Below are 15,875 nucleotides of genomic sequence, written 5' to 3' on the forward strand. Positions count from 1 at the left end.
TTCATAACCATATAAACCAATTTCAAGAGGCCTGGAGTTGAATTAAAAGGTCAAATTGTTGACTGTGTAGAAGCGCAACAAATTTGTTGCGTTACTTCCTCCTTTAGAAAAAGTGTAGCAAAAACGCAACGAATTCATCATTCTCGTACTTGTGATCATCTCCTGGATTTCTGAATGTGTCAAATAGGTGGAAGACAACCCCTAAAACATCAGATACCTATTAGAAAACATATGTTTGAACTGCAAGCCTCCATTCTTGAGAATCATCACCTACAGAAAAAGCACAACGAAACTTCATTTGCATGGGTTTGACTAGGTTTTGAAGTCTCTGACCGAGCAAAATGGTTGATAGATGATGTTGACAACCTTAAATACCTTATTTGATCCTCCATACACAAAAAGGAATGCAATTTTTCTGCGTTACTATGTATATGATTGATATAAGTTGGTGCACTTGGACAAAAAAGGGAAAAAATAAAAATTATCTTGTTTACGTGTCAAAATCAAATCCTAGTTGCCTCAGCTAACAGGTCTAATGTTCCTCTTCTTTCCTTCTATTTTTCCTACAATGCCTCCTATAATTCTTGTTTTGTAGCCCTCGGCTCCTTTTCAAGGTGAGATGTTGCATGTAAATGTTCTTGAGTTGTCTATGTAGGGGAAGCGTTCTCTTCAACATATTTCTAGCTTTAAATAATGTTGACCCACAACTATTCAGGTGATCATGTATCTTCTATTTAGCCCTTTCATCTTGTTCTCTAAGCCTGATGATTTCACCTTGAGCTTTCTTCAATTGCTTCCTTAGCCTATGGAAAGTTTTTTGTCCCTCATCCACCTCAGTGTTTTTCCTCTCTTGCAATGAATTTTCCTTCATCGGTCTTTCTTTTTGTAGCTCCAATTTCCTAGCTGAAGATCTGGTTACAGGGATCCTTGATTGTGAGGTCTCTAGCTCTCGAATGTCCTCTGTTTTTACCTTTCTTTTACCTTTAGATCTGGTGACAAGTGGAGTTGTCTTAATTACTGGTTCTGCTTCATTAGTTTTAGATGCCTTTTCCAAAATATTCTTCTTCAACTCCCTATTATCATGTTGAAGCTGAGAAATGACTAAATGGGCCCTTTTCAACTACCCCTTTAATTCCATATTCTATTTATCTTTGTTATCTAAATCAACATTCTTTGATATGGTGTATTGAACTTCAAAACGTTGTTCAAGTATTTTCTCAATGGGTAACCTTTTGCATCAACTCTTGTGTATGGTTTCTTGGAAACCTCCACCACCTCAGGAGAGAAATGAAGTCTTTTGCCTGTTTTCCTGTCAAATTGGTCAACCGAAGCCTGTGGCATTTTGATTGAGCTTTCTACTATTGGTTAAACATTGTTTTCCATTGATGAGGGTGTATCTTTTTTACTTCAGGGCCTATCTAAAAGTTTAGCTGTTAATTTGGATGAATCCAAAAATGCTTGCCATGACTTCTTTTTCTTCCTCAACTCTTCCACCACTAACAATTTTATCAAGGATAAATGAAAGAGATTGGGCTCCACTTGACTCTTTTTACCTTGAACCTTATCTTCCATCTTACCAATGCTCCTAAACAAGTAAAAAGGTATATTTAAAGGCTTTTTACCTGTAAAATGCATCAATAACCTGAAGTGGTACTGATAAACCCTCCCAAATTTTCCTTCACAAGTGAAAAATATTTGAATCACCTTGAGTAATTTGTTGTAAGGTTCAAGAAGATATTCCCTTGGCACGATAGCCCCATATTCTTTGTTTTTATACTTTTCCTTTAGAAAATATTTGTAGTTGACTTTATCTAATGGCATGCCCTTGAACCATTGTTCTCCATGCAAAGGGATCTTTGTAGTTGCTGAGATAGTAACCTCTGAAACTAGGAAACTCAATTCTCCAACCTTGGCTTCCACACCAGTGAAGTTTAAAGCAAATTCTTTGGTCACCTGAACATTGTAACCTTGTATCTTTTCACAAAACTTGATAGGACTAGTTTGCTCAAATGCAACCCTGATAACTAGATTTGAATTCACCAAGGTAAGATCCCGAGGTTGAAATAAAATTATATCACCCCCTCTGCACCTTTTCTTCTTGTCTGGTGTTGTCATGGCTCACATTGAAAAACTTATAGGGTTTCAAAATGTAATAATGACGCTCAACAACTTAGCGCAGTAAAAATGCAGCAACAATGGAATTAGGGTTTGGATGATGGTTTTTGGCAAGATTTTGATTGGAAAACCTCTGTGTTTAAAATCTTAAACTACAAGAATTTAAGTCACAAGCCAAAACACAACAACTATTTGTTTATGTACGCAACAAGTTTACCCAAACACAGGCGCAACGAGGAAAGCACAACGAGTTAAAGGTTCTAAGGGTTGAAAGCTCGTCTGGGTGATCTCCTCAATTGTTAAAAATGAATTATAATTCATACAACATAAATAATTTCAAAAAAGGGAAAGTTGAAACCTGGATGTGGTCATGGTGGTGAGAAAACCCTCGGTTTGCAGAAGTGCAGTGGATCCCATGCAGCCAAAACACAAAGAGCTCTCATTGATATTTAAGGCATCTGAGGAGGGTGAGTAGTGTGCTCAATGGAATTTTGAAAGATAAAACATATCTTTAGAACCCTCCACGTAGTCTAGGACTTCCTTTAATTTCAATGATGACTAATATTCAAGTGCAACGCCGAGAAGAAGCGCACAAAAAATTATAGTGACAAAGATATGATGTACTATTTGTTTTGACCATGCAACTGACTGAAAATACATCACTAACTTGTCCCAATAATGAAAGACCAAACCAATTATTACCTTTATCCATGACTTAAATGTCACATTAACCCTAGACTTATTAAACCTAGAACTTTTAAGAACTTGATTTCTTTCACCACTCAAAACATTAGTATATCCTATCCTAAATTAACACTAAAACTTGATCTCTATAAAATCACACTTGATCTCTATAAAATCATAACAACACTTTACAAATTGATCAGAATAATAAAAACACCAAACTTAACTTTGATTATTATAACATAAAACTCTAACCAGACTTACCAAAAACAATATCTCTTTATTATTTGAGATAAAAGTATCACGGAGTCTTGTAATATAATGCAATGAAATGATACGCTAAAATAAATTTAATCTTTAGCTAAGATGAAGCCAAGGATGCGTAACAAATTATTATGTAATTAAATAAGTTTTAGATGAAATTTACGTTTCCCGTATTGCATGAAAAGTGAGGTAATAAGACAAAATGTTTTAGATTTTAAAGCTAAAGTTAAGTATATGCAACCATCTTTTTATAATTAAATAAACACTTTCTTAAAAGAAAAACATGCCACTAGTCTTAATAACACAAATCCAAAATGTGAGAGTGCATAGATTTATGAGGAAGTAATAGTACCTAAAACAATATAATAGACCAAATAAGAGTAAAATGAAACATTTTTTTAATGAGTATTATACACATGTTGATAAAATATATGATGATCATCTATTTCTAGTAGGTGAGAAAAACTTCAAAGAACTTAGATAGAAATGGCTTAGCTAAAAGGATGATAGAATCATATTTATTAAGAAATAGGTATAATAACAATAATTATATTTATATTTATAATTATATATATCTATATATATATATAATTAGTTTTTAAGTGAAATTTAAGTAAAGTTAATTATGCTCAATGAACTTACTAAATATATTGTTGGTGGAAAATTGTAAAAGATAGAGCCCCTAGGTTTAAATGCAGGGGCCAACAAAGGGTCCATTATAGCCTAGCGTAATGCCAAGATTTTCACCTCACTCAGAAGAAGTAAGGCATCTCACTTGAGGCGTGCCGAGACCTTACTAAGATAGGGACTAGAACCAAACATCAAGGAGGGTTACGCAACAATTATCATCCACATCTACTCTAGGAAATCACATTATTGGACATGCAATCAGCGCAAAGTATGACTTGCAACACATCCAAAGAGACAAATATCATTCACATTCATGCATAAGAAAATTTTAAAAGGGGTCATGCAAACCAACGCATTCAAAAGCATAGAACAGTCCCGCAACTTCTTTCCATTAAACATACAATATCATTACCTCCTAGCACACATGCCCTTTAGGTAGAATCAAAAGAATCATCATACAATTTGGCTGAGAAAGAGATGCACTGAGAATAAAACAAATTCCAATAGAATCAGCAACAACACCTCGTCATATGAGCTTTGCCTCTGTTTTTTGTTGCCTTCTCCATCGTCTTTTATAAGCTTCACTCGCCTGAACTGCTAGTCTTTCCCTTGAATGCTACAAACTTTCCTCTTTGGTGGTTTTTGTGACTCACCTGCAATTGCTCCATCTATCCTCGATGACCTTTGTAAACACCACTGTGCTTGCATGGTCCCATACTTTCTGCTTTCCAACTTCAACGTCTGACAGATCTTAGCCGATTTTTTCTCTTTTCCTCAGTGGTTTCCTTCACAACTACCTTTCTGTTAGACTTGGTCAAAATGTGTCAAAATTGTGTCCCCCAAAACGAGGGATCCAATAGGTCCTAACCACAATCGATTGACTCGTCCCCAAGTTAATCCTTAGCTGATGTTTTTACTTCTTCTTGTTGATGTGAGGCTCATACTTGTGCTGCTTCTTCCTAAATTGTTCTTTCACGTGCTAAAGGTTCTCCTTCAAATGAAGAACCCAACTTCGGGACAAATTGAATGGTTTCATTCTTAAATTGGGTGTATTTGGTGATCACTGACTGTCAGGAATCCAACAGAGTGGAAACTTGCTCAAGAAATGACGTGGTAAGCTCATTTGTCAGTTGGTGGGTCAGGTAGGCTTGAGAGCATTCCATTGGGTCTCCGTTTCAGTGTTGAGCTACTACAACTTTTGAAAATGGACCTGTGTTGGTAGTTTGAGGTCGCTCAGCAAAGCCTTGGTGGCTCGAGAGCCATCCTCAATCTGCTAGATCTGTTTCTCTAGCAAATCAGTCTAGGAAAACTGGTCCTTTTGTTGGTCAAGATCAGGTGTAAGAAAGGCTTGGTTGAACAATTGATAAGCTTGTTGATGCGAAGCATAGATGAGTTGATTCTTACTAGCAAGGAACCTAAACTAGTCATGAACTTCTGTAAAGATTTATTGCACCTCCCTGGTAGCTTGGTGAAGGGAAATTAAGGGAATTAGGGTAGCAACCGAATGGATGTCTTCCACCATGGGCTTAGTAATAGGAGTAAGGCCCATTAGCGGAAGGGAGATGGCTATCGATTTGAATGATGAAGCATTGACCGAACTAACACTAGGAATTTCCGAAAATAAGGGTAGAGAACTTATTGACAAGTCAAAGGATTCTAGAGTGTTTCGAACCGAAAACATAATTGTTTCAAATCTCTTCAAGATGAGGGAGAGTGTTTCTTCTGCTTCCTCTTCTGAGAGGTGGAGGGGCTCTCATTAGGTAGTGTTTGTGGCAACATTCCCTCAAATGAGTATATCTATTTTTTATCCTAAATCTCGCAAATAATATATAGCCAGGACAAAACTTCATTGTGGAACACCTCCTCCAAGAGATTGAAAGGAAAATGCTGCATCTATAACGTCTTTGGGTTGACAACCTTGGGTCGAATCTAGGTGGTGCCATGGTGAACACTGAACCATATGACTTGTGAATATTCATCCAGGATCGACTTTGGGATTCCGGGGACGGTCGCTATGAAAACAAGCATTTTGGCATGCCATCTAGCGAAGGATGCCTCGTTGATTTCTTTTTGGTTCAGGTCCCCTGATGTCCACCATTGGGTGTATGCAAGTGCCAAGGGCTAATAACTGGAGACTAGGGCTAACTCCATTCCTTTAGGATGGCACCACTTCATAATTTCCAGAGAAACAACCAAATACCCTTAGATGAAGTAAGTTGCTTGCTTGTATACATTCCCATAGGCTTCAAATAGCTCATTTAAAAAATAGTTGCACTAGTTCAACTACTCGCCTATTTCACATGCTTTAGCAATTGAGATGGTGTCCATAGTGCATTCACCCTTGGTGTAATGCCACATGATCTTCCCGGAAATTATGTGACTGACAAACTTAATTGTGGGCTCGTTGATTAGATCTATGGTGTCTCCTTTCCTATTGCGCTAAGTAGCATCCTTGGTATAATATTTACTACGATGGTTTGGAATGCAAAAGACATAATAGCTCCCATATTAGATAACCTCGTCAACCTTTGGATATCATTGGCATGTATTGGATACTCCCAATCTAGCCATACAGAGCCCCCATGTAGCCAGTTGATGATGAATTTTGTGCACTGCATGGTCGTGCCTGAAGTGTCAAAGACTGGAAAAGTTCTTAAATTCATCAACAAGGACCTGTATAATCCTCTGAGGTCCTCTTTCATCCTGGAAGAATGGCTTCCATCTTGCTTGGTTTTGGAATTTGTGAAGATTTCGCACATGAGCGTGGGGAAATGAAAGGAGTTTGATATATCGTTGTTGATAAGAAAGACCTTCTCGTATTTTCCAAGAAGACTTTCAACTTCTGTAATTCTAGGGTTGGATGGAATAGTAGGGATATCAAATTTGAATACTCGAGTCATGACTATAACTCGTTGTATGTACACAATTGACACAGGAGAGTGGAATTTAGACTAAGAACCAGGGGAATTCGATACTGAAGCCAGAGTGAGTAACTTGACCACCTAATCTTTTACAATGGAGAGTTCAAAATTTCCATGCAAACTATATAGAAAGACTTGACACAACGCTTGTGATTAGACCATTTAACTAATAAATACAAGAAATTTTTATACTCGATGCAAATTATGGCATAAACGGCCACTATGACTTGGGCCTGACGTGGATGATGCAAAAACTCAAAAGGCAGATGTTCATGATGGGAAATTATTACAAAATGATGGCAAAACCAAAAATCTGATAACCAGAATCTATTAGAGATATTATAGGAGAGATTTAAACCAAATTAGAAAAGATGCTAGAAATTATTATTGATTATGATGGATAAGACGACTGCCACGTGCATTCCCCCGATGATAATCAGTTGCGAAGGGGTGTACTCAACTAAACTAACAAACTTGATGTAAGTGTCTTTATTCACAATTGACATAACTGAATCGACTTCAAATCTACCTAATTGACTCGATCCTAAACCTAACTATGAACCCCTTTTAGAGATCAACCAATTGATTAATAATTTTGTGGGCCATGGAAGAGCTTCAAGAGTGCACTGTTCATCTAGCCAGACAACAAAATCATGTCCAGTTGTACAAGCTTAACAACTTTAGAGTCTCATACTTCCGCAACAATGAAAGGCCCCATCCAATGCATTTGGACCTACCCAAGATGCCTCAGAAACTTACTTTCATATAGTAGAACCTTGTTCCCAACTGCAAAATACTTCCTCTTGATGTGTCGGTCATACCATGCTTTATGTCTTTCCTTCTAGACAACTTGGTGAAAATCAACTAGAAATCTGGCTTCATCTAATTCCCATAGCTCGTCCAATCACTCAGAAATTGACTCATCCTCTATCATTTAACTTGCACGTGCAATAAAGAGGTTGGGAATGATAAATCCAATAGGTACTACAACTTCTCAACCATAAACAAGCTATAACGATGTATTTTTATGCAATCGTTTGACAATGGTTGTTGCACTAAAAATTGTCACTTTGACATTTTGCTATTTGTGTGAGTCCATTACCACTCATACTTTCCTCCTATGCAAGTCTAAAGCATCAATTCCTCATATCAAGCCTTGAAAATAAGAGAAAAGCCTTCAAAAGTCTTTAAAACTCAGGTTCCGCACTTTCTTTTTGTCTTACCTGCGATCCCGCACCTAATGGTCATGTCTCCTACACACCTAGCTGCACTGTCTCTGTGTTAAGGGTGCAGACCCTTGTAAAAGTTAAAAAGGCACAAGTATACTTTGAAAAACTCACTTTCAGTCATTTCTAGAGGCTTCTGGAAGGAATCTTGAGGTGGTAAGTTCGCTCTCTTAAGGTTAATGCATCCCATACATTAAGGAGTTAACCCCTTGATGTGACGAGCTTATCCCTTTGAAGGAGGATTCTATCCCTTCATAGATGGACCTGTAACTTCCTCCTCTGCACTATAAAATGAAGCATTGGGCTGGTTACTTGGAAGGTCAAAAGCTGAATATTTTTGAGGTGAAATGATGCTGGAACTTAGTCTTCTTTAGTTGAGTTTTTATGAGGAGATATTACATACCTCTAAGATCTCATTTGGAAGAGTGCAAGGCTTTTCAAAGTAAAGGAAATTCCTATTTCGGACCCCAGGAAGAGCTTGTTCAACATCAAGGCTGAAAAGGTTGTAAGGTTCTTCTACTATTCAAAGTTAATACAAATAAATTCGTTTTTCTCAATAAGTTGTTGATTTATGGTTTATTTTATGGATTCCTTGATCACCATAATAGACATGATTTATAATATTTGCTATGCAGGTGCTATTTAATGTTTTCTTGTTTGTGATTGCAGGTCCTCAAAGGTAACTCTTTCGAATGACCAGGGGATGACTACTATGAACAAGCATTGGATCTAAGGTAGGATCTTAACACCTTTGTAGTATTTACTTATAAATCACATATGTCTAGAGAAAGATAGGTTTGTTTGTCCGTTTGTTGCTAGACTATCTTCTGATACTAGGGAGATTGGCCTTGTCCGCAAGATTGATTTATCCGGCCAACAAATTGGCGAGTCTGCTGGGGATGGTATTGATTGTTGGTTTTCCTTTGTTTTGAATTGAGATTTTTTTTTTGCTTTCTGGTTTTTGATTGATGTATACTGACTTGGGTAGCTTTTAAAATCTGGAATTTTTTTTTTGAAGTTTTCGGGGGACCGCACTTTCTCTTTATAGATAGTGTGGGCATCTATGCACTTTTCCTTTAGTAAATAGAGCGGAACCACACCTGTTTCTTCTGGAGCCTGCGAACCCTGTAAATTTTTTTGAAAAACCTAAAATATCTTCTTCCAGTTAAGTTTAGGTTTCATTTAGGATTTTAGTGTCTACCTAGATCTGTATTTTTCCTGTCAAAAACCTCTTGTGAGTGAGTTCCGATAGTATTTTTGTTTTTAGATGATTTTCTAGAAGTTTTGCATGCTTGGAGTGGTTTTCACTTTGTCTCTGTAGTGACTCAAAGATTAGAAGCTTGAAAAACCTTAGATCACCCTGGTGTCTTTTCATCTTCTTGATGAGTCTGAATTGGTTGTGAAATCTATCCTTTGTGAGAAATAGATTCAGTTTTCTCGTTGCAAATCTTTGAACAAACTTTGTTATAAGTTCTGAATTTCGTTTTTACAAAAGAAAACATATCTGGATGTTTTTTGATCGGTTTGTTATTCTAAACAAATGAATCCTTAGTTTACTGAACAACTAAGTAAAACATCCTCAAAAAGAATTGAAGCTTTTATTCAATTAGATTTTTAAAGTTTTTAGGTTTCAAAATTAGTTTTTGTAGTTTTGAGTGCTTTTCTAGAACTTGTAGATCTCTTTTGAAGCAAATTGTTTTTTTTTTGTAGTTTCAAGTTTTGAAAAGGGAAAGGGATTTATTGTGAGCACTAATTATTTGTCTCATTTTGAGTTCTTATTAAGAAAAAAAACAAAAAGATTTTCTTTCCATTTCCATGTTGAAAGAAAGAATTGTTTCTTAAAGAATTGCATTCTCGAACTCTTTCTTTTAGCTATAATTTCATTGAAATAAAAACGAATTGCTTATCATTTTAGGTGCATTTTTTTTAGTGTTTTTGGAGTCGAGTCTTCACACCATCAAAGTTTCATTTCCATACCTATTGACTTAAAGAACAACCCATAAAAGCAACGCTTAATTAAAATTGATCTAGTAATCTTTTCTATTTCTAGGGCTCTTATCACCAATATAGCTTAGGCTAGTATCTTGGAGTAGGGAGTAATTAAATCTCCAAGATAGTTAAAACAAACAAGCAGCTACATCTTGCGGTAGGAAATAAATCCAATTGTAATTGTTACATTCTGGGAAGCTTCTCTTAAAGGAGTCAATCACGAGATCATTTCCAAACCTTTGAGACAATCAATTTGCGCGTTTATAAACGGTAAACCTCGGATTAACCATTGTCGAGGAGCCTGGGGTCACTTGTTGGTAAACCTCGGACTGACCATGTCGAGGCGCCTTCAAGGGGATTGAGCTTTGTTTCTCTGCCCTTGTGCGTAGATCGGATCGTAGACTGTTCCCCCAGTTCTATTTGTTGCTTTTGGTAACCTTAGTGTCCATAAACTTAAGATTATTTCCTAAGATGACGGTGAAGGAAGGATCTCATTGTACTTAGAGAAGACATCGACTAGACTCACATGGACTCTCTGGGGGGTTCTCTTCACTCGAGATGGTTTTTTGAAGAAACTTGTGCCAGCCTGTTTCATTAAGTAGGTTGTCGGGGTAATGTTCCAACCGCCCTTTCTGTATTAAACTTCTACTAAGTTGGATTTCATCACCAACTAGTGTTTTTAGTACGGAAAGTTACTATTTGTGTGTGTTTTGAACTCTTAGATTTTCTAGGCGTGTGATTCAATTGTTTGTTTCTTTAGAGACTTTAGGTGTTTTCATTGAAATTTTCTTTGTTTGCGTGTGATTAACTAATATTTAATCATGGCCAAATTACCAAGACAATCTTGTAGACTTTAGGGGAAACCTCCTGAGTATACACCAAGCCAGCTTGAAGGGATACGAGCTCTTGTATCACCTAGTGACAGTAGAGTTGGATCACTAGAAGCTGAAGAGTCATCTTTAATTGTTCATCCTGATTATCAAATACAAACAACAGAGTATATTCAAGAGCCAATTTCATTTTCCGAAGTTACTGGTAGTATTTCTCCTTCCAGTGAATTAGCTGAAGAACCTAAAATTTCTGAGCTTGACACTGAACCTGCTGTTACTCCAACTTCAGGATTTTCTTCTCCAACTTCTAGTGGTCCTGGTTCACCTAGGGTAAGAAATATTATTACTCAAAATCTTCCTTCTGGCCTCATTTCTATTGAAGAACTTGTTAGTCCAGAAGAAGACGTAACTCTTCTCGAAAACCAACAGACTTTAAATCTTAGGGAGCGTGAATCAATATTCTACAGTCCTTTTAGGAGTGACGCTTGGTATGTATCATTGACAAATTTTTTAGAAAACCCAGGTCTTAGTTTTTCACCACCTCGAATTCCTTTTCATCCTACACCAAGAGGTTATTATCCTTCATCGATCATGTCAAGACAATCATCTATGTTTTCCCAAACATCGGAAACATTTTTATCCGACGGTCCTTCTGTTCCTTCGGGGTACCAGTCACTCTCTGGTACTTTTTCAGGAGCAACTCCTCGACCGATTGAACAAGTGTTATCATCTGGTAGTAATGGAACTCAAACGTTGAACGCAGAACAAATCCTTATGATGTCTGGTAGTATTCCAAATCCTCAACCTCAAGGTAGTCAGTTACCGCCTGGGGGGAAACCTCAAGGTAGTCAGTTACCACCTGGGGGGCAACCCCAAGGTAGTCAGTTACCGCCTGGGGGGCAACCCCAAGGTAGTCAGTTACCGCCTGAAGGGCTACCTCAAGTTTTTCAACCTTCAGGACAGTACATACCCCAAGGTCAACCTCAGACTCAGTACATACCTCAAGGTCAACCCTAGTTTCAGTACACACCTCAAGGTCAACCCTAGTTTCAGTACATACCTCAAGGTCAACCTTAGTTTCAGTACGTGCCTCAGGGTTATCAACCTCAAGGTTAGTACCCAACTCAAGGTTTCCAACCGTCTGCTGGTCAATCATTTTTTCAAGGAGCTGGAAATGTACCACTTAATTATTAGCCCTACGTTGAACCAGGTTATGGTCCTCCTGTCACACGGAATCTGTCAAGGGTGCGGACACGACTGACCTTCCTAGAAGTCTAAGACATTCTAATGACAAACAAGACAAAATGGAGTGATCTTTCTCTAAATACACCTTTTACAACATGAAAACTACAAGTGTTTAGGCTTACCTTATTCCAAAACGCTGTTGTTGAAGTGCGTTCTTGACGATCCGGATGAGCTCCTCCTTCAAGTCAATTCCTGCAACCACAAACAATCAAACAATTACCAAGCACTTGCATTTCATATAATAAAACATATATTCAACATGCAGACCAAGGAACACATGAAATAACTCATTAACACAAGCTATTGAGAAAAATAAACCAGTTTGTATTAATAACGAAACAAAGAAACTCTTACAACCTGGCCTTGGTGTTGTGCAAGTTCCTCCCAGGGTCCATCAAGGGTTTTCCTCTACTTTGACAAAGCTCACCCTCTCCCAAGTAGAATCAAGTGAAGACAATCTCTCCTCACAAAGGCTCTAATGGAAGACCTAAATCCTGCAGCATTTACCCAAAGAAAATGTATAGCTCCAACCTCCTCTCCCTCTGGCTCAATGTCTTTATTTATAGTGCTGTAAAGAGGTTATTCAGGTCCACTATCAATGGGATCATCCCCCTCTTTGGGTGGGATAGCTCCCTTATTGATGGGATAAGTTCCCCCTTAATAGAGATACATGAACCAACTGGAGGCGCATCCATTTCATCAAACCGACCTCTAGAATGTTCTAGAAGTAACCACAAGTAACTTTTTCAAGATAAAACTCGCGCATTTTGCCTTTTACAGAGGGACGCACCTGTCCCTTAACATACAGAGCGTCCATGGACGCAGATTTTGTGAACATGGTCAGCGTCCCCGCAGGTAAGGCTAGAGAGAACCTGCGACCCCAGAGATAAACATAGTTTTTACAAGACTTTCTCTCTTCTTTGAGTTTGAGATGGATAACAGAGGCATGAGACTTGCCTAAGAGGGTAGCATGACTATTGATTTGAGCCATACTAACTGTAAGTAGTCAAGGTGACATTTTTTAGTGTAACAGATTGCCCCCTAAAGTGCGAAGCCTGGAATAGAGTAGGGTTTTGTAATTCTAGGAAGGGTGAAGCGCTTTATCATTTCAAGGATTGTCTTGTGGATGGCCTGGTTGGAACCTGCAATTTTCAACACAAAATACATGGATAAGATTATATCATCACTGAGGTAGGCATTCCCATACTCAGATTCAAAACTTTAACTAATGGACTAACTATTCTGATACAGGAATGATCTTGCGGTACATCATTTTTATAGACTTTTGTAGACAAAGTATGGACGCAGCCATCTGTTTATGATTAGTCTACATAGATAATGAATACAAAACTCCTCGCAGCCTGGATGGTAGAAACTAGATCCAGGGTCTTCACTTATACTTCCCGAATTGGTACGATTCTATCCATGTGATTAAATGATTCGATGTCGAACATGGTAGAAACCACTTGATTACCAGTCAATGATGTAAACTGTTAAAAAGCATGAGAGAAACCACCAGTAATGTCAATGGTTCCCAAAGTACCAAGCACAACCCGTGAAATGTGAATAGATGTTTTGATGTCGAACACTTCACGGAATCCTTTGATCGAAAGTCAATGATGTAAACTGACGTCAAAGGCGAGAAACCTGCCATTGATGCATGCAGACTTCAAGGTACTGTCGATTCCTAAGTCATCTTTCTAGATAATGTGCCGATGTCGATAGAAAGCGACCCGTTGCAGGCAAGCCTGCAACACGAAATCATTGTTCAAGTTGAAGAAATGTTGCCGTAAGGACTGACTCAGGGATGGTCAAATGGATGACAAGTATTTTGCAGATGAAAGTTTTGCTTGCAGACCTCTTGAACACATAACGACACAACAGATGGTTTGGTGACGAATAACTCAAAGTTGATCCCTGAACCCGGTTAAAGATTTTCAAAGTGATTTGGTCAACTGTGAGGTAAAAGATTTCCCAACCCAGGTGAAATGAAAAAGTGTCGTGTTCAAGAGTGGTAATAAAGTTTCTTCTGAGACAAAAGGTGACAAACAGGTTCATTCTTCTCTCTTTTCCCCCACCATTTCTGGCAAGTACCTCTTTATTTTTAACAAGCTTGAGGAGGATAACATATGCTTGATTATAAGCTCATCCTTCGGATGAGTCCAACCTAGTTTAAATTCGAACCCTAGGAAGGAGTGGTTCGTTCCTGTTTGTAATTGAACAGGTCCTCTACTGTAAAAGTTTTAACGAGCCCAGTATAGGAGAAACTCGGCGTTTTTCAATTTTAGAGAGTCTGAAAAAACTAAAGGAGACTCCACGTTGAACTTTTTCGTACATTTGTGTCCCTCAAGCCCGAAAAAGTATAAAATAATACCTGGGGGAACCGCTTGATCTTGTGACCAAGGAGTACTTTCATAATTAGTGCCACTGACTTGAAAAGTAAAAAGCGATCAAGGACACGTCGTTTTATTTCCGTATCGAGTTTGAAACGACAAAAACCCGGCAATCTTTTCCTGATTTTACGGTCAGAAAAGAGCTATAAGGGGACCGTCTTTTAATTCCGTTTTAACGAGTGTAAAAGAAACGCTCGGCAATCTTTTCATGTTTTAGGAGTCTGAAAAGGGCTTAAAAGAGAACTCCAAGGTTTCACTTTTTCGTAAGTTTTAACGAGTTCGAAAAAGGGATAAAAATGTACTCATGGTTTTCACTTTTTCGTAAATTTTAATGAGTTCGAAAAAGGGATAAAAATGTACTCATATGACCGACTTTCAATTTAATTTACGAGCAGGAAAAGACGGAAAGAACTCGGCATTTTCATTTGTTTTACGAGAATGAAAAATAGCAAAATAATCTCGGGATTTTCATGAGTTTAACGAGTCTTGAAAATAACTGAAATTGACTCGAGATAGGTTTCATTTTTACAAAAGCTTGAAACAGATAAAAACTATGCTTCAAATTAGTTTCATTTTTACACAAGCTTGAAACAGAGATAAAACTGTGCTTGATGCCCCCTAAGCATAATTGTTAGAGCGCATGCCCCCCAGCTTCATTTCATTCAACTAAGGTGGATGAAATGAAGGTTCAAGAACGAGATCATTTGAAAGACTCGACCTAAAACTGTAAGAAAATTATGCAAAAACTGAAATAACTAACCTAAACGTACAACCTAACATCTATGAGGTCTAGTCAAACTCTCGACTCAATTAGAGGAGGATTTGTTTCATTTTTTAACGAGCTTGACACAGGAAAAGAACTATGCTCGGATTCGGTTTCATGTTTATGCAAGCTTGAAACGAAAAACTATGCTTGTTATAAGTTCACATGCCCCCAGCATAAAGATGCAAACCAAGGTACATGCCCCCCAAGCTTCATTGCATTCAATGAGGTGGATGGAATGAAGCTTTACTTTCAAGATCTTGGAAAGAATTGTGGGAGTTGTTTCATTTTTTAGTGAGCTTGACACAAGACAAGGAACTATGCTCATAACTACTCTCTACAATCTACCTAACAAAAACTTAACTCTAAAAACCTTGATTCATTTTTTAACGAGCTTGAAAAATGTACTCATGGTTTTCACTTTTTCGTAAATTTTAATGAGTTCGAAAAAGGGATAAAAATGTACTCATATGACCGACTTTCAATTTAATTTACGAGCAGGAAAAGACGGAAAGAACTCGGCATTTTCATTTGTTTTACGAGAATGAAAAATAGCAAAATAATCTCGGGATTTTCATGAGTTTAACGAGTCTTGAAAATAACTGAAATTGACTCGAGATAGGTTTCATTTTTACAAAAGCTTGAAACAGATAAAAACTATGCTTCAAATTAGTTTCATTTTTACACAAGCTTGAAACAGAGATAAAACTGTGCTTGATGCCCCCTAAGCATAATTGTTAGAGCGCATGCCCCCCAGCTTCATTTCATTCAACTAAGGTGGATGAAATGAAGGTTCAAGAACGAGATCATTTGAA

Source organism: Pinus tabuliformis, chromosome Q, assembly GCF_031772625.1.
Source record: "Pinus tabuliformis cultivar Carrire ecotype Pingquan chromosome Q, CPIR1, whole genome shotgun sequence".
Classification (NCBI taxonomy): Eukaryota; Viridiplantae; Streptophyta; class Pinopsida; order Pinales; family Pinaceae; genus Pinus; species Pinus tabuliformis.